The 20,259-nt window shown below is 42.4% G+C and overlaps 1 long non-coding RNA gene across 1 annotated transcript; it reads right to left on the bottom strand.

Annotated features, from left to right (window-relative positions):
- Window positions 1-2,351: 2,351 nt before the first annotated feature.
- Window positions 2,352-18,560, bottom strand: LOC131564817 (uncharacterized). The gene is made up of 4 exons (XR_009275408.1): window positions 18,215-18,560; window positions 17,071-17,737; window positions 3,399-3,515; window positions 2,352-3,293 (listed from the first exon to the last, which is right to left on the bottom strand). It is a non-coding gene; the product is annotated as an uncharacterized LOC131564817 (long non-coding RNA).
- Between the last annotated feature and the right edge of the window lie 1,699 nt (window positions 18,561-20,259).

Here is a 20,259-nt window from a genome sequence, read left to right as displayed (position 1 = left end):
GGGGAAAGAAGTGGGCAGGATCTTAACAGACAGGCCAGAACTCAGCAGCATCAGGCCGCAGTGGGGGGGCAATGGCTTCTCCTTCCCCTCTGTCCTGTGGTTGCGAGTGAATCTCAGTGGTGGTAGAATCCTGGCTGAGCCAGACTGGCCCAGGGCTGCTGCAGCGTAGCCGGGGCCTAGCGGACCCTGGCCTGGGCTAGCCGCAGGTCAGGGCCTAGCAGTAGGATGTTAGCAGCTGCAGCCACAGCCGGCCCAGCCCCACGGTCTCCCTTCCCCGTGCCCAGCAGCCAATGGGGCCCAGCCCCGCGGCAGAACCCTCCCAGCCCGGCCGAGAGAGGGGGGCTGGCCTTGTTACCTGTTCTCAGGCCAGAAAAGAAAGAGAGAATTCTCAGGATATTTTGGTTTTAACATGGTGTTCACAGAGGCGTATCGGCTTTCTCAGCAGTTCAACAGATTGTCAGTTCTCAAAGCTAATTACTGATTGGGTTTTTGTCAGAGGAAACTTCTAGAAGTTTCTAAGATAAACTTCTCTTAGAACATCACTTCTGTGATGCAAAACCAGCACACCTCCTCACACGCTGCAAAAGGAAGAACTTCATAGCTGCAATCAATTTCATTTTATTATTGTAAATAACCATTGCTATTGTTAAAACAAGTAGAAGCCATAGAGCACAGCTAAGGATTACATGCCAATTGAACTGTGGAGTATCTCCAACTGCAATAAGCCCACAAAATGGTTCAAGTATAAGAAGAGAGTGGACCTTGTGCCTAGTAAAGGATTTTCCTTGTAAAAAGTATTTAGAGGAAAAGTAAATTCTCACATTAAACAATATGAAAGAAATGAGGCAGGAGTGGGGTGAAAAACACAGCTGATAATACTTGAATTTGCAAAAGCATGTATATGGTGTAAGTTTAAGAAACCAGTAATAGTGATTTACAACAGTTTCTATTTCTTGGCTTTACATGCAGAAGTTTTACTAAAAGAAATACTAAGCAATAAGCTCCGGGGTGAACATACAAACAAACATAAACACTTCTAAAAAAATTCAACAATTCTGAGCATTATTTTTTCTAATAACTTTCTAGTTATGATTCTTTTAGGTAACTTTATGGAAACACTAATTATAGCAGGTCTTTGATGTCTGTGCAACAAACTAATTCATGTAGTTTCTTCCTTCCTGAATCAGGTTCTCTCAGCTTAAAACACAAGCTGAATGGGAAAAAAAAGGATGATTTTCAGAGTTTAAAATTCTTTGAAATTAGACAGACACTCTTATCTCATCCAAACAGCTTGAAGTGAGACATTGGCATGGGTAAAAGTGTGCAACACCATTGCATTGGCTGCGATGACCACAATAGTGCAATGCTGGCGCATTTCAGAAGGCAGCAGGGGGCAGGAGAAACAGGTCTTGGACGTTTTATACTTTAATGTATAGCTCTTCATACAGTGCTATTCTGTTGTCAGACTAAAATTTTCATCTATCCCATTGCCAGAGCAAAGGCAACTGTGGCAGTCTCATTTTATTCTTGTATTTATTGTGTCAAGAAACACAAGGGCTGCTTGAAAGCACTGCATTAGATGAAGCACTCTAGATATATGTGTGGAGAAACATGATCAGAATACAAGTGTCCTCTTGCCTTCAGTGGAGATCAAGCAGATGGCACAAAACTTAGCATTGATCACTTGTGGCTATAATACATGCATCCTGTATACCACTATCTCTTGAAAAAAACACAAATAAAGTACACCAAATTCACCATACTGATATGCCATAGAAAACAAGATTTTGCAGACATCTCCACTACCTTTTCTTCTGAGCATGACAAGTAATTGGTTTTTCTCACTTTTTTTTAATAGTGAGAGAAGCATCTTGGCATTAATCATGGGTTATAACCAAAATTTGTCAGCTCTTTTGTATGACAGACTTTTACAATTTATTCTTTCCTCTGCTAGTGTTTGGCAGGATATGGATGATACAGAGGAAAGTGGAAGAAAAAGAATTACATACACACAGATGTAATTTTAAACCAGCCTTGATTTTAAAAGCAACCAACCTGTCTAGTATTCTTAATGTGACAGACATTTTTCTGGTGCAGATTTCTTTTGCAAGCGAGTAATGTTAATATGAGAAAGCTGTCTAAGAGCTACATTTCTTTTCTACAGAAAACGATTGAATAAATTTTCCCAGTTTCTGCAAAAGTAAACGGCTCTTAACAGTTCATGGCACTTTTACATTTACTTGTTTGAAAGTTACCTAAGCCTGCCTTAGTTTATCCTAAGAAATCACTTAAACATTAAAATTCATAGTAGAGTATCTGCATGCTCCAAACAGCCAACACAGCCACACATGTCCAAGAATTCTAAACTTATATGAAAAATAAGTGTTTCTTTTTTTGTTCTTTAAATATGACTATATGAAAAAGAGCTTGATTTTGTATTTTAAAAAACTGCATCATAACTGAGACTCTTCAGCCTTATACAAATATCTCTGCTAATAATTTAGTTCAAAGCCTATTGTCAGTTCCCAAAACTACCCCTGCCTCCAACCAAACACACAAAACTTGGAGAAGTCTGACCTTCGCATAAGAACTGACCACATTTCAACAGGTGAGCAGCATTCAAGTATAGTATTATTTATAGTTATAGTTATAGTTATAATATTTATAGTTGTCAGGAGTTTCCACAGAGATCACCGATACTCACATAGCTGCCAGAGGTGTACCAAGAAGTGTGACGAGAGGAATGGCCAACAAAAAGAACATAACTTACTTGAGGGCACCAACAGAGGAACTACTAAACTACAAAGAAGAAGAGAGAGTTTATGTTGTTTGTTGTTTCATTTTATTAAAGAGGACAGCATAAATAAGTTTGGTACTGCTTCACTTTCACATGAGAAAGCACAAGGGGTGTAAGTGACAAGCAAAACTGAAACAAGCAAAAGGCATTTCAAATGTATGCAGTAAGCAATGACCTAGATTTTGAAGCAAGGTATACACATCCTTCAAATTAGCAGAGACAGTAAAGCATAAAATGACACAGAGAAATACAAGTTACTGACAGTTAGGAACTCTTTCAGTTTTTTAGGCTGCACATCAATTGTTTTCACAAACACTTCTCTGAACACATTGGAATAACTCACTATAGTTGCTGGCCAGGACAGATTGATAAACACAGGTTACAAACTACACATGGTAGAAACAATTACATAAGGCTTTCAGCATAACTCCAATCTTCATTGCACACAGCAACTTCTTTCAGAACATCCAATTCCCAGAATTAAACCAGAACACCTCTGAAGAGACAAACAATAAACCTTATTGGAAACCTCCCAAAAGCCTACAAAATTCATCCTACAGACATAACAGAACAGAGGAACAGTATAAACTGTTTCCCTTACCTTTGCTGAGAGTGCCTGTGATGAGTTTAAAAACAGTCTGGGCAAATTTGACAATCCCATGCTTGCATCTCCTTGAACAGCCACTCATGGTTCCGACAGATAGAAAGACTCTTCTCTCTTACAAATTTCAAGAATAACAATAAAATTAAAAAGTGAGTCCTTTACAAAGTTGATATGACTGGTTGCACAGTGCTCTGAGCAGAACTCTGCTCTCATGCACTGAGCCCCAGGCTCTGCACTGAGGTTTGCTCACTCTGAAGCTACTACGGAGGACTGCAGTGGAGCAATGCACATCTCTTTTCAGTTAAAGGTACAGCTCTCCCCATCATCCTCTCGGTTGGGACTGCAAGCACCTGCTGCGATGCCCTGATAGAAGCTGCTAAGCACAGCAACACCTCAGCCAGACGGGCGAGGAGGGAGGGTTTGCTTCTGCAGGCTGTGCGGGCTGCCACGCTGGGTACAGGGAATGCAGCAAGAGATAGCTGGAGTCACCAGCTGCTGCAAATGAAAGCTGCTGATTATAGCTTTTCTTGGTGCCCTTTTCTTGCGGATTTCAATAAAATTGTCAATTTTGATCTAGTCAGGTCCAGAAAACCAGAAAATAACACTTTAAATTTTTTTTAATTTATTTTTTATTTTACCAACACCGTAGTGACACTGTCACATGTAGAAGGCTGCATACCATTCCTTTGCAAAACCTGCTAGAAGTAGGAAAGCATAGCTGCACCCAGGGGTAGAAAAAAACCACTTTATTTTAATTATACCAGCGTAGACGCTTCTCCAGTAGTGATTTGTCCAGCACAGAGGGATGTGCCACCTGCCCTTTTGGAGTCAGCAGGGCTCAGGCTTACGCTTCTGTGCAACCCCACATTTAACTTTTCACGTTGTACTGGTGCAGTGCTTACTTCCTGTATAATAGGAGTTATTCCCCTAGCAATAGCCACAGCTCTGGCTTCTCCAGTTCAATCAATTACTGCTGCATGTCTTGAATACTCTGAATAAAAAGACTTGATGCATCCAGCAGCAAAGCAGAGGCATCTCAAACCCCATCTGAGTACTGGGCAGAGTTGAGCATCTTTAGGATTAATTCATGCTGGCCTTGTCTCAGATGCTTTTTAGCAACCCCCAAAATGCACTATTTGCTTGCCCCAGCCACAAGGCTTACCTCAGGTTTCTGCTCACACCCAGCCCATTAAATTGCTTTATCAGCCTTGTGAGAAATAGCTACTAACTTTTCATAAATTTAGAAAGGTTTATTAAACCTTATCAAAAATACAAAAGAAGACTGAACAGAGAGAATGTTACAGCGCCGGGAGCAAAGGATTTTCCCCACCCTGTGCTCACCCACTCAATGGAAGTTTTGCCTTTTAACCCTGTAGCCCCTCCCAAAATTCTGTCCATCGACTCCTTCACTGTCCAGTGGTGGAGTTTACTTCCTCAAATCCTGACTGGAGGTCAGATGTCGCCATAGTGACAAGCCAACCCTCCCAGATGTCCCAACCTTGGCTGTCCCTTGATTACAATGCAGGGGGTAAAAAATAACTATAAATCTATAAAACTTTTCTTAACATATATTCATGATATATGTCTGTTAATTGTGAGAGTCAATCATTGCATTACTCATCTATCACAGCCTTCTCTCTGGCAAAGCCACCTGGAGCCAGCCATCATTTCAGAGCAGCAACTACCGAGCAACGCCTTTACTGAGGGACAGGCGCAGCTTTACAATTCTGGGAACAGCAATATACCTTTCACTCAGAAAGCAATAAACCGCTTTACAGGAAAACATACATTCCTGAACCAAAACTCAGGGCTTTGCCAAATAGCTAACCTTGCTGTGAGACTCATGACTGTCCATCTCTCCCAACTGGAAGTGCCTTCCTGCTCCTCATCCCAGCCTCACATGCACACCCCCGCACTGCTTTCTGCCCCTTCCCTTCCCTTCCCTTCCCTTCCCTTCCCTTCCCTTCCCTTCCCTTCCCTTCCCTTCCCTTCCCTTCCCTTCCCACACCGCCGCTCACCTCCTCCTTCTCAGGCAGACAGCTGCGGAGCACTGTCCTGGGAAGCTTTTCAAAGCATCATTTATGTTATATGTAATGTAGTTAATGCATGCTGTATAAACAGATACATGTAGGTATAAAATATAGTAGAAATAATGTTTTAACCTCCCAGCCAGGAATAAAGCTCTATTCAGATTATAACTAATTCCTGGCAATGTCAAGATAGCATCAGACCCGTTTATCGTCTGAATGAAGCCTTCCTGGACCATCAGTGATGATTTCCTCGACTCCTGCACCTGGGAGATAACATCAGGAGCCTCCCTGGCCCATGATTAATTGCTGTGTCCCAGGAATCTCACAAGATTCAGACCCATCCTGATTGCATCTGGGTACTCAGGGACCGATACCAACTTATTACATGTGAAAGCAAACTTCCCCTGTGTACCTAGACTTCTGTCTGCAAACTGGGGCCTGTCTTTGTCTATTTCACCATATGTATGGAAGTGGATTTACATTCGAAGAAGTGAATAGAAAGATGTGGTCATCTGTGCCTCAGGCAGAATAAACTGTATATAAGCTGGATGCTGGAAACACTTGGTGTGAACCTTAGAGGGGACACTGTCACTCTGTTGGATGAACCTCTGGTCTCACCCAGCGCCCGTACCCAGTACTGCCACTGTCTTGATTGTGGTGGTGGTTGCTTGAAATTCTGTTTTTGTAATTGACCTAATAAATTGTTGTTAAATTTTTAATAATTTGGCTATCGATTTGATCATTTATAACATTTCACCTCAAAAAACAGCATTCTTTAGCATGGAAAAAGTGGCTTGAGGACAAAATTACCACCCTCGTCAGCTTGTGCTGGGACTATCATCCCCCACGGTGAGCTGCCAGACAGCTGGACGTTTTACTGCCCTCTCACTTCTACCCAGTCGCCTCACTCAATTTCAGGTCTTTTGAGATTTAATAGTCCACAGCTCTGGAAAAGTTCTACAAAGCGCCATGGAAAAGCAGATGTGAGCTCGTGAAGACGCTGCTATCTGGCAGATGTGGGAGCTGCCACCAGCCTCACATGAACATCCTCCTGTTATAAATGATCAATCAAAAGCCAAATTATCAAAAATGTGAAAAGATTTATTTATCTTTTTCCATGACCAAAATACGGTCCTCAAAACCACCACAGACAAAGAGACAGCGTCGAGCCCGGGTTCAGCGCTGGGTAAACCTGGATCCGACTTCTATCGCATCAGATCCCCCCTCGTTCATGAGTGCCACTTTTAGCGGGGATGCTTTATACAGTTCATTGTGCCCGAGGCGAAGAGTCCAAGTTTCTTTTGTAATCTGCATATTCATAGTTGGTTCTTTGACTGTGCAGAGCTGGACAGTCGCCGTTTCCTGGTTGACAGCCAGCGTTGATCGAATCCCCAGGAAGTCACCTGTTCAGATTTATCTTTCTGAGGACTTCAGCTATCTTGATCAATGTTATCAACAGGGTGATGTTGCTCTTAGGCGTCTTCTGATGGCTGAAGATGCCGGTGATCATCACGCTGGGTGCGTCTATTCATAAGCTAAATAAGCTGATCGTTATCCACCTTCAGGAATTTCAGAGCTTGAATAGACAGTCTGCCTCTCAGGCTGCTTGTGGTCAGACTTGCTTGGATTTCACAATCTTTATAAAATGCATTCTTTTATAGCATGAATTATTTCTAACATATATTACACTCCTATGGCTAAATCCTCCGTCTTGGGGCTATGCTTCCACACAACCTTTTGGGTACATTTTTCTGTAAGTTTCTCAAAAGTCTGACTTTTCTTTACTGTGCTCTGGTACAAAAGGGACAAAAAGGAGCTAGCCTTGAGACACAGGTGGTGAGCCGTGAGGCCACTCCCGGTCAGCATGCTGCAGGCAGGCAGAGGAGCAAAGGCCCTATTGCCTTCACATCCTCCCCAGATGAATTTTAAATACCCAAACGTCTTGGGCTTCCTGCCACCATCACCTCTACACAGCCCAGAGCCTTGATTATATATGACTTCACCATTTCACAGATTATTACATTTGTGGGGATGCTCAGACCAATGAGATTAGAGGACAACTGCGGCAGATTAAATACATTGTCGAACATTGTTAGAAACATATGGCTAAACATAAAGTGGTGCATGAGCTTCATATGTAAATCATATTTCTATCCCCTACACCACAGATCAACAACCAGTAGGGTAAGGAATACAGAGTGATGAGAGCACACAGGGAGGGAAAGAAAATGTAGATTATTTGTGAAAAGCACGGAACTAATTAACTCCTTAATGCACAGTACTAATTAACTCCTTAATGAAGCAATCTCCAAGGCTATTCTTTATTCCTAGATATCCAATTCAAAGTTGAAAAAGTTATTCTTCAAAAGAAAAAAAAGTGTAATAAAGCAGTAAAATGTCAATAGGGAAATCAAAAAGTCAGCAGATTATTAATTAGTTTATCAAAAGTTTGCATCATGGTAATTTCATTCATATAGATACATTATGATATAAGTGGGGGTCAGGGAGTGTAGAATAGAATGAGTACTAGGAACATTAGTAAAGAAAGCTATGGAAACTGAGAGGTCTTACACAGCAGAAAAAAGAAAACTGCTGTGTAATATTCAGACAGGACTTTAGCCTCCCTTGTCATACAAAAGGTGGGTGCTAATGTCTTCACAAACGCCTCTATGGGCGGGGGTCTTTAGGAGAAATGGGTGTTAATATCTTCAAACTGGGTCTTAATGCCTCTACTAACCTGAAGAGGTGCAAGTTTGTTACAGGACCCAGACAGTTTGACTCAGTTAACTTTAGGGTAATGGGAGAAATGGGTCCACGCAAGACTATTGCAGAACCCAGACAGTGTGAACTTATGATTTTTTTTTGGGAAATTGATGATACATGTTCCAGGGGGAACATCTGGTAGGAAGTTGGGAAAAAGCTGTACCTTCCTGGTGCTTCTGCCACTGGGGAAAGAAAGAGGGCAGTATGTGACTGGGAGTTTAGGATAAAAGGAGGGGTGCACTCCCAAAACCTTGTGAGAGACCCCATGAGGATATGTCCCATCAGACTCTCTCCTTTTCTTTGAATAAAGTTGCAGGACTCCTCTGTCTCTTTTATGAACACGGGCTTTTCATTGTGTGGCTGTTCCATACACTGGCGCTCTAGTTTCCAGAGATTTATTCTCAGACATCCATTTGCCTCTTTTGGCCCATATGCCATAGTTTAATCCCAGCCAGCAGCTCAGCTGCACACAGCTGCTTGCACCTCCCCAACAGGACAGGAGAGATAATTAGAAGGGTAAATTAAGAAAACTCATGGGCCAACATAAATACAGTTTGATAGAGAAAGCAAAAGCCAGGCACACTTGAAAACAAAAAAGGAATAATTTGCTGCTTCCCATGGGCAGTCAGGTTTACCAATCACTAAAACAGCAGGGCTCAATCATATGTAACAGTGACTTGGAGAAAAAAATGCCATCTTTCCAAATGTTCTCCCCCTGCCTTCCTTCTTCTTCACCCAACTTTATAGGCTAAGTATGATATGATATGATATGATATGATATGATATGATATGATATGATATGCCATATGTTGTGGAATATCCCTGGAGTCATTTGGCGTCAGGTGTTCTGGTTGTGTCCCCACCCAACTCCTTGTGCCTCCTCAGCCTGCTCGCTGGTGGGGTGAAGAGCAGAAAAGACCTCGACTCTGAATAAACACTGAGCAGCAATAGGGAGAAAAATCTCTGTTTCGTCAACAGGGCTTCCAGCATAAATCCAAAACAGCCCATACCAGCTACTGTGTCTATCCCAGCCAATCCCAGCAGACCTAGAACAGGTGAAAATGGATCACAAGGAACACAAAATGTACATCAGAGTGGATCATCATAACCACAGGGTTGCATAAAAGTTGCAGCAGGTTCAGTGGAGTGTTGGAGATTTCTGGCCAGTAACTCATTGAAGGCTGGAATTAACCAAGCTTTCAGCAGAAGTTTCAGCAGCCAAAGGCCCTCTAAACACTGTCATTCCAAACAGAATACTTGGGCATAAAAATACTGATACTGAAGGGCCTCTAATTTCTTACCATCTGTGGGAAAGTACAAAGTCAGCTTATTCTGCAGTCAAATGACTTCAGCACATAACAGAGAAAGTCTGTTAGAAACAAAGGTGTTATGTCCCTCGTCTGACCTTTTTTATAATGGACTGAGACAGTAAGATAAGTATAGACAGATTGTATTTCTTTATATTGAATTAACATATGTGGCTAGAAGGAGGTCACTCAGAAGCACAAAAACATGTAAAATTAAGGGAATGTTGTGATGTAGGGAATAATATTTTTCTCTGAATGCTTTACTGTAATAAAGTCCAAAAGAGTATAGATACTCTAAAAAATATGCTAATTTTTTACATGGACCCAAAATGCTCACCAAATAGGCCACTGGTCATGGGATCTAACTCTTTTATAAGTTTTGGTCCATTAGCATATTGGAGCTAATTGTCCAATTACAGCTATAGCCCATGAAGTCCCATCCTTCTTGTTTTTCTCTCTTCAGTCCACTGTTGTTTATGCTCTTGGGCCTGAAATTTGGATTGGCTGTCGTTGGGTCCCCAGCTGGAGAAGGAATTTTTTTGTCTACCTAGTCTGTGAAGAGAGTTTACTATCCCCTAATATGAAGCCCAGACCCACACATGAAAGCAGCACAGAATCTGAAAAATATAAAAGCTAAAACCGGAGGCATCAATAGAAATCACATTACCCAGTTCTCTCTACCAATATTGTCATCATGCTGTGGAAGCCAAAGAGGCAAAGGAGATGATGGCAGGGATCCATGATAGATCCTGGGACTCTAGTATTTATAATTTTTATATTATAAGTTTCAGTTACTTGGTCTCATGGGAGGCAGCTGTCCACTAGTTAGCTATTCAGTCTTGTCCATTCTCACGTCTGAGTGAAAAAAGACTTTTCATAGAAGAAAAAATAATCTTGGCCTAATTAGGATAACCCAAGTCACTCCTTTTTCCTGTGATTTGAGGAAGTATATCATTGCAGAAACTACTCTCAAACTCCTTCTCTTAAATTTTTTTCTTAAAAGTTTTTCCATGTTGGAATGATGCATTGTTAACTAAACCAGTAAGAAAGAGCAGAATCTTTCCTCCTGTACTGGGAATAGTTTTCAGTCTTCACATATTAATTCTGAGCCTGGTAGTCCCTCCTGTCCTGATTGTCAAAGTTACACACATAACTGGAGCATGCCAGAGATTCCTGCTCAGCCTGTGCACCCACCTCTTCTTCCCAGACAATATACACTGAGTCTCACCCACACACAAAACTTTAGAGGTACCAGGTGTTCTCTTAGTTCCAGAAGCGTTGTCACAGACATACTCGATCACTTTCATTGCACTCCCAGTTGGCATAGCTGTCTTAGAACATAAATGAAATTTCAATTATCTGTTTGGAACCAAATCTAGCAAGTACAGGCAATTGTTCCTGCTAGCTGTGTCCTTATCACCTCTAGATTTCAGATAACCTAACACATCAAGAATCATCATTTAACTAATCCCTAGAAAAAGTGTAACTTCAAGGAATAGTTTTGAAAAATTGATCTACGTAAAATGAAGAGTTGTCACCTTATTTGAATGCAGGGAGTCTGTCGGGTAGAGGTCTCAGCACACCATGTCCCATGCCATTATTATTTGCAATGCCAGCACTACTAATATTGAGCATTTTCCATGTCTAGAGATCCAACTGCATTGGAGTCCCAAGGAAGTTTTTTCTAATACCTGTTTTTCAAATATGGTAAATGGACATACAACCAGATAAACTTAGTTGCCTGTAATTACCTGTAATTAAATGCTCATCAGCAAATTTTCTTTTGTACAAGTCTAGCACTTCAACAGCAGCAGCCCGGCTGTGATATCATCTCCACTGCTTTCTGCCATTGCTGCCAGGCAGATAATAACCACATTGCATTTTCATTCATTCTGTAGTTCCAGTTAGTATAATCAGACAGAGCCTCAGGAACATGGCTTGAAGATTTCTTCATCACTACAGTGTTTGGTTTTTTATGGTGCAGTAGTTACCTTGACTTAGGCAGCATTCCTCACGGGAGAGGAGTGTATATAGATAGTGACACATCAGTATTTTCCACAAACACTTCATTTGGACTGGCTTATCTTTTTATTTAATGTCTCACCTGTCAAGCATGACTAATTGTTTATTTACATAGAAATCTAGGGAAAGAAACAGTACTGATGAAGAAGCATGCATGATAGATTGGGTTTTTATAAGTGCAGTGAGAAACTAGGAAAATCAAGGTTTGGGTTATGCACTGGGTTCAACTGGAGGAAAGTTTCCTTCACAGTGGCTGGTATGGGGCTGTGTTTTGGATTTTGATGAACATAGCAATGGTAAAAAAGATGGTTTTGTTATTGCTGAGCAGGGCTTACACAAAGCCAAGGCCTTTTCTTCTTTTCATACTGCCTCACTGACAATAAAGCTGGGGGTGCATTGGAGTCTGGGAGGAGACACAGCCAGGAAAAGTGACTCCAACTGACCAAAGGGATATTCTAGGCCATATGGCATCATACTTAGTATATAGAGTGGAGAAGGAAGAAGCAAGAAGGAGGAAACCAGGCAGAGATTTGGAGTGATGGTGTTTGCTGATGGCTGAACACCTGCCTGCCCATGGGAAAAAATGAATTCCTTGTTTTTCTTTGCTTTTGCTTTCTCTAATAAATTGTCATTATCTCAACTCACAAGTTTTCTGACTTTTACCTTTCCAATTTGATTCTCTCCCTGATCTTGCTTGTGGGGGAGTGAGTGAGTGGCTACATAGTGCTTGACTGTTGTCTGGGGCTTAAACCATGACAGGTACAAAACCTTTTGCCTGAAGTACAGGCATCCATAAGCTGAGTCGACAAAAACTGAGTTACAACTCGGCCTTTTTGCCTTTTTTCTAGGAGCAGCCCTTGACACCTTGAAGGTCATTCCATGCACATGGCTCGTCTCTGCCGAACTATATTGTCTTCCCTGGAGTTTGTGCTGACTTTTCTCAGCACAGGAGGCTGAGGCCAGCACCTAGATCCTTCTTACCACACCAAGCATGGCATTTGCTGTACAAGCTTCCTGCAGAGTGGCTGAAATTCCAGCATTCGTAATGTTACAGCCCTGGACTTCCCTTGAGGTAGCTTGTCATTCTTCCTTAAATACACTGGTAATTATTACCGCGCCTGAGTGGGCGCAGCTGGTGAGAGAGAGACGGTGAATCTTGTTTCTTGAATCAGAAGGCTTGATTTATTAATATATGATATAATACATTATGACTATACTAAATAGAATATAGAGAGAGGTTTGCAGAGAAGCTAGGCTAGCTAAGAATAGATAGAAAATAATTCACAACAAAGCTGTGGCCAAGGACTCAGTCCCCTGGCTTGCACTGGTGATTGGCCCTTAATTATAAACATAGAAAATGAGCCAATCACCAATCAAAATAGGTGCCCCTGTTGCATTCCCCAGCAGCTGATAATAATTGTTTACCTTGTCTTCAGAGGCCTCTGGCCTCCCGAAAACACAGAAATCTGAAAGAAAGGATTTCTGTGGAGAAATGTCTGCGACAGGTAATGTCATAATTCAAACTAGAATGAGGCTGAATACTTTTCAAATTCTTGAATAGATTTGAATATATGCAATGTCTAAAGCCAAAGGCTGCCACAGCACATTCCTGAAAATTATGTGGAGCTTATGTAAATAAAACAAACCATAATAAATCTAGCCATTGCTCAATGTTTGGCAGTTTCTTGGCCATAAGTCCAGGAAACACTAGTGACATGCCATTATTTTCATTATGTCTGTTCTTATCACACATGTCAGTGAGATTAAAAGCAGCAGAAGAAGCAGAGAGACACAGGCTTTAAAGAAGTATTTCACAGGGAAGCGAATTCATGGAAACTTGATGGTTTAACATATGAAATGCATGCTTACTGCTCTGCTTACTGTCTCACAGCAGTGAGGTGATGTCAACATTTTAATGAGGCCATGCATAACTACCATCTTAGCTCTGTATTAGCAGGATAGCTGCTCTTCAGAGAGGGGTTAGACACACTCTTCCTTTGTTCTGTCAATCACAGTTTGCCTAACCATAACTGAGGACAGAGATACTACTTGGCAAATGCAAAGCTGCTCAGAGAACAAGCCACATATACTGTAGTCAGACTGTAGTCAGCTTGTAAAGTGGAAGTGGGGAAAGGTTGGTAATGATCTTGTCCTTGCACAAAGGTTAGTGGGAGCTGTAGGCAGCTTCCCCAGAAAGACATTCACAGTCCAGAAAAACTGGTCTAGTCCAAAAGCAAGAGACTTACTTCTCCTAAGTCAGAGTATTAAGAGTATTTCTCCATGGAGAAATTAGCCTTCACAGAAGTCATTACAAAGGACCCAAGCAAGAAGAAAAATAAAAAAATGTTAAACCATGTTTCCCTTCATTTTGTTGGCAGGAACTTGTCAAAGGGCGAGCATTTTCATTGAACCAATGACTGCTCTTATGCCTCCTAGATCCAGTGACATGGAGTAATGTACATATTTATTTTTATAATAGTGTGAGAGCATGTATGAACTTGAACTGTCCTTAATGAAAGAGGAATGCGATGGCTAATATCTAAGCTGTGCTTCAGTGGCTTGGCAGGATAGGTCAGAAAAAAACCACTCATGCTCTGACTGATGAGAACATGAATTTGAAGAACTTCTATGACAGTAAGGATAGCATAGCTCCTAGAGGCACTAAGTCATGAAGTTTGAAAAATGAAATTTCCTCAGCATTTCAATTTCACAGAAAATGAGAACTATATTTCTTTCATCCCCCCCCAATTTCTTACATACTAGGTTTTCATTCAACCTTCAGTTAATTCACTGAGGCATTCATTGGTCTGAACTTAGTACATACCTTGAGACAAAGTACTTTCTTTCTTTATGTTGCAGTAATTACATCAGACAGAATTTATTGAAAATTCTTCTTCATTTTTTTATCTTTTTATTAAATGGCTCTAATAACATATACCTACCTCATACTTATTTTTATCATCCCAAAAATCTTTTTGCCTCAGTATAATAAGGTTTAATGATCGGGCACCTAACAGTTTTGTGACAAACCTGTCTTTAGCTTGGTGCAGGCCATATGAAGCAAAGCACCTCCAGCCAGCAGCCAGTGGCTGGAGGATGACTGATTCTTAACTAAATCAGTAATCCTATACTACTTTTTACACCCTGTCGATTCTTGAAGTGCAGGCAAGTTGATTGATGCAGCAGACATTGAAATTCTCAGAGAGCAGGAAAGATATTATATACTTGTACATCATAATGAGCTATAACAACTTGTTCTAGTTTGGAAACTTAAATTCTGATGACAGCACAAAGACTGCACAAAGACTTACATAAACAAAGTCAAGCAGGATAGGGAAGCACAGGTCAGGCTTCCTCCTTTTACCTTCATCAGTCTTTTCTGTTTGTTTTACACACATAGTGGTTGCTGAAGCTTTTGTACAGATGGTAAAACCCTTTTCCAATTAAATCATAATTAAAGTGATTGAAGCTCATTTGCAATTTTGAATCATTCTTGTTTAATGCATTAAATATTTTCTTGATTTGAAAACTGCAGTGTGTATCAATATCTATATGATTTTGTGACTAGTTTTATACCTACCCTTCCAATTATATTTATGACAGATGCAAGGCGGCACACAGACCCAAACATGGCTGTGAATGGCCTGATTCTAATAATGACTAAACAGAAAACCTCTTAGAGATGAAAAACTGTAAATGGCTTTTAGACAAACATTTGAAGAAGCATGTCATAGTTGCCCTGGGAGGAAGAGCCCTGAGACTATTATGATACAGAGCAATAAAATTCACTACAGGTGTCCTGGTTTAGGGCAAATTGGGAGAAAACCTCCAAAAGGAGGCCCCTGCAGAAAGAAAACCCACATGGCCCCTCCCCGCAACCGGGTCGGGAAGGATTCCTTGGGGAGAAGTGGAAAGAACCTGTTTATTTAACAGGCACAGCACCCCCAGCACACAGAATGAACAATACCAGGTGACACCACTCTGTCACCGCTCTGAAAAAGATTACAACTTCAGAAAGTCTCTCTTGGGGGTGGTCGCTCTGTTATCAGTCCCTCCTGTGCTGGGGCAGCTGCTGCAGCCACAAGGTGCAAACTCTCGGTGTTCCCAGGTCCCAGTCTGGAGCAGGTTCAAGTTGGTCCAAAAAAGGGAAAGGTAAAAACAGTCCAGGAAAAATTCAGACTGCTTAGCTAAACTAACTGATGAGCAGAAGCAAAAAGAGCAAAGCAGAAGGAAGAGCAAAAGCAGCACCATGCACTGCCCTGTCTGTGTGTCCCACCAGCCATGGGGGAGCGGCTGATAGCAAAACCAAAACAAAACATTCAATCTTCAGAGCCAGTCTTGAAGGCACAGAACATAATATCCAACATAAACAGAACTCACGAATGGGGATACAAGCATCATAATGTCACCCTAGGACAACAGGCTACAATAATTTGGTTATATAATTTCTAAATTTGCAGACATCTGTGAGAAATTTTTGTAAGTTGCTCTGACTCTTGAAAATTTCACTAGTAAAATGATGAATGATACTTATTTTTTAAAAGTCATAATTCAGCAAAACACTGAGTAGACATAATATCCTGTAATGAGGGATTAATCATATGTGTAGGGCTACAGTGTAATCAAAACAGTTTGTAAGTTACCCTCAGGTGAAATCTATTCATTTGGGAAAAGACACAAATGTTTACAACTACTTTGAATTTGGAAGTTCAGATTAACTTAAAAAAATAAGTAACTTTATTTTTAACCCTATGACCTCTAATCACTAAGTCTCAGATTACTTTGGAAGCAAAAACAAGGTAAGTGCCAAAGAAGATGGTATTTTCCCTAGCTGCCAGCTGAAGAGCACTGATGCTAGAAAATTGATGCACTCAGTTTCCTGCTGCAGTAACTGACAGAAAAAGTCTAGTACTCTATCTACTGTATCTACAGAGAATTTAAGGAAAAGCACTAGTAAATTACAGATGATTGAGAAACAGCATCCCTTTCCAAACAGCCTAGCAATGTGGTATGTTAGCAGAATCACAAACAGAATAATATTTCCCCGCTTTTGTACTACTTTATTTTGCAAGTGAAATTTCAGGCACTTCAGCAAACAGAGGTGCCTGGTGAGATTTTTAAAGTAGATGGTAGCTGCTTACTTCCCTGAGTTTCTCTGTGATCTACTAAGGAGTCCTTCAGCAACTGCAGCTGATACACACTTAGAGGAGGGAGTGGAATGCTTTCTCTGAGGATGCACAGGAACAGTACTCTGAATCATTAAGCACCATACTCCTTAACAGTACCACAAATATACCTACTTTTGTATAAAAGCAGCCAACACCCTGTCACATTGGACTTTTTCAAGGCCCTAACATAGCCTTGTGAACTTCGCACACTTGTTCACAGACAAGTATGTTGTGGGGCAGGAATAATAATAAGGCAGATTTTTGGCTTTGCTTCGCAGGTGCTTTTCTGCCAAGGGCATTCCCATATTTTTTTAATCCTGAATAAAGCTTTGGAAAGCTGAGTTTCACAAGAACTGGTTCACATTTTGATTATTCTCACCTTGGCACCAAAATCAGGGGGTAAATCCAACACAGCCTTGAATGGCCATAAGATCCCAGATATCCAATCCCCAGTTTCCATAGGATTGGTTCATTGAAGCACTTCAGGCTTAATTCAGCAAACTTTAGGTTTTGGTGATTTCAGGATCAAAAAAAAGAAACCTGTGACAAAGAAACTTAACTAAAGCTGGCTAAAAGTGGTCCCTGCTGATGACTCATTAAAACAACTCATTCAAAAAGAGGCAGGATTGATTCAATTCTTACAAACACATCTTCCCAAGATCAGAGCGCTCTGCCCACCGAGGTCACAGCAATCAGCAGGGACCTTTCTCTCACTCTCCAGCAGAGACCTCCTTCCTCCACATCCAGGGAACTGCAGCCACTCAGAGAACACCAACTTAGTCCTGGGCTGGCAAAGGAGAGGGGCAGGAATATTTTTAAGTCATTCCAACCTCAGTGCTATCCAGACCTGGGAAAAAGCACTTCCCACCACTCTTGGAATTTTCTTCCCTGTCTCTTCCAGCTTTGGAAGGTTTCTGTGGGAGCTGGAATTATTGGTGCAGTTCAGTAGCTGCACATCCCTAAAGCAAGGGAATCCTTGGGAACATGGAGCTTTCCTGATGCATTTCACTTCTTTATGCCAAATATTTTCCCCATTTATCTACAATCTAGAAAGAAAAAAAAAGGGAAAAAAGGAAGACAAATGAATTCTGACACAAAGAATGTTGATTATCCCACCACACTTCTGCTACTCTAACAAATCCACTTAACATTAAACATAAAATACTTTACTAAGAATTTTAAGGACACAACACTTTGAACTCAAAAACTATGCTGGTTTACTACGTCAAGGACTTTCACACTCAGGGAACTGACTGCCCCAGACATAAACCCCACATTTGATACAAATTTGATATAAATTCTATTCGGCTGCAGCATTAGAGCTGTTTTCACACACAGACAAGCAAGACTGCTGCAAGTTGTTATTTCAGCAGCTCCTGGGGACGTGAACAGCACCCCACCTCCCACCTGGCTGAGTCTGGACTCCACCCAGCACTCATTGAGAGTTGTGGGAAGCGGCAATTCCCACCAGCTCTCCCTGCCGGGAAAACCCTGCCTACCGTTCTGGCAGCCGCACCTCTCACCTTCTGGCAAAGAGCAGCTGCATCCTCCCGCTGGCTGCCCCCGGATGCAGGCAGCTGTCGCCCTGCGGGCAGGGGGTGACTCAGGTAGTTCCACTGACTGTTCTTGCTCGATGCTTTTGTGTTTTCCTCTATTTCCCCGGGCCGGGCGGGAACAGAGAAGTGCAGGAAGGTGCTGGGGGCTTTGAGTCAGAAGCAGCACAGCGCGACCGAGACACAGGTGGCCCTGCAGCTGCCTGACTCCGCCTGTGCCGTTGACACCACAACCCGTGTGCCCAAATCGGGAAAGTCCATGGAAAATCCCATTGAAAGCGCTGGATCAGCATCGGCGCTGGAGTCGTGTCCAGGCAGCGGAAAAAACGCCTGTCTGAGAAGCGAGGACCTGCCCCGGCACCATTTGCCCCTATCCAAAGCGCGTGCGCAAGATGCTGCACACATACTCTTTGGTGTTCATGTGACTTCCGTCCTTACCCGCCATCATGTCCCGTTTCACGTGAACTCCATCCTTAGTAGCTATCTTTTGTCGTACATCACATGACCATTTCCAGTGCTCGCTATATTTTCCCTGTATCACATGACTTTTCACCTGTATCACATGACTACTGCCCTTATATTCCATCTTTTGTCCTGTATCATGTGACTTCTTCCACAGCCGCCATTTTTTTGTCCTGTACCACATGATTTCTGCCCTATGCTCCATCTTGTGTGCTGGCAGAAGCCACTTCTGGCCAATTGCCATCTTTGGTGAGGTGCTCTGGAAAGACCCTGAGCTTTGGCGTTATCTTCCGCTGCCTGATTCCGGCACCGATCCCACGCTTTCCGAGCAATTTCCTGTGGCATTTCCCCATGTTGGGGGATGGGTGATGGGATTAGCGGCGCCCGGGGCGAGCAGGACACGCGCGGGTGATGCCAGGCACCAGCGAATGCTGCTCCATCCCTGCTGCGCCTCTGAGGACCCTCCGACGCTGTGCGGCACACCTGTGGTGGTGTAGTGGGTTAGGTCTCAAACTACTAACCTAAAACTTGTGAGTTCTGGTTCTGGTGTCATGGTAAAGGGTGGAATTAAGGGGTGGGCACAGTGGCAAAGGGGAAGGGTTAGGGGTGGGATAATGGGCGTTTGGTGAGGGTTAGTGGAGTTGTAAGAGATGGGATTAGGGTCCGGGTCAGGCTCTGAATAGTTAGTCTGGCTAGTGGACAGATGTCCTTGAGACCTTGAAGAAGTGCAGTTGAAGAAGGAAATCTGCTGTTTTTGAGAATCTCATGTTTCTTTGGAGATAGAAGGTCCAGATTATTCTCAGACGTGCACCCAAAAGGACAAGAGATAATGAACACTAATTGCAGCAAGGGAATCTCCAATTGAATATAGAGAAAACATTTTCTCAGAGACAGTGAAGCTATCCTGGAACAGGGATGGATTGACCCAGATGTCCATGGAATGTCCATGCTTGGTGATACTTAAAACTCATGCAGACAAGGCTCTGAGCAATCAACCTGCTGTGAAGCTACAGCAAAAGCTTGGAGCAGAGACTGCAGAGATCCCTTCCTGCCTAAGCCTTTCTGTGCTCCTGTGGCTTAGTAGAGCAGGGTGGATTTCCCATGCAACAGGGATTTGGTTTGCAAAGCTACCTGTATTGGCTGTGTGTGTTTGTCTTGTAGGGTTATAGTGTCCAGAAAGGGTTTTATGCCTGGTGGTGAGACTGCTGGGCTGTGCTTGGTGGGAGGAGCAGGGGGAACCACACTGCTGGGAAGCTTTGAGTCGTGCTGCTCTGGCATTGTGCTCAGGGCTTGATCTGTCCTCCCAGGTATCAGGGACAAGGGTATGTGTCTCACCTCTCTGTCATTTCCACAGTTATGAGCTCCATGTGATTATCTGGAACACAGATGATGTGGTCCTTGATTATGTCAACCCAGTAACAGGAGAGCCTTCTAGCAACATCTCTGTGAAAAGGTCTGATGGGAGCCTGGCTGCCCTGCTCCCTGCCATGGCCCACACACTCACTTTCCTCCTCTGAACCTCTACTCCTCCTTGCCTTGGTGTGAGATGCCCC

This window comes from Ammospiza caudacuta, chromosome 16 (genome assembly GCF_027887145.1).
Source record: "Ammospiza caudacuta isolate bAmmCau1 chromosome 16, bAmmCau1.pri, whole genome shotgun sequence".
NCBI lineage: Eukaryota > Metazoa > Chordata > Aves > Passeriformes > Passerellidae > Ammospiza > Ammospiza caudacuta.
This window is presented reverse-complemented; position numbering and strand designations above follow the sequence as displayed.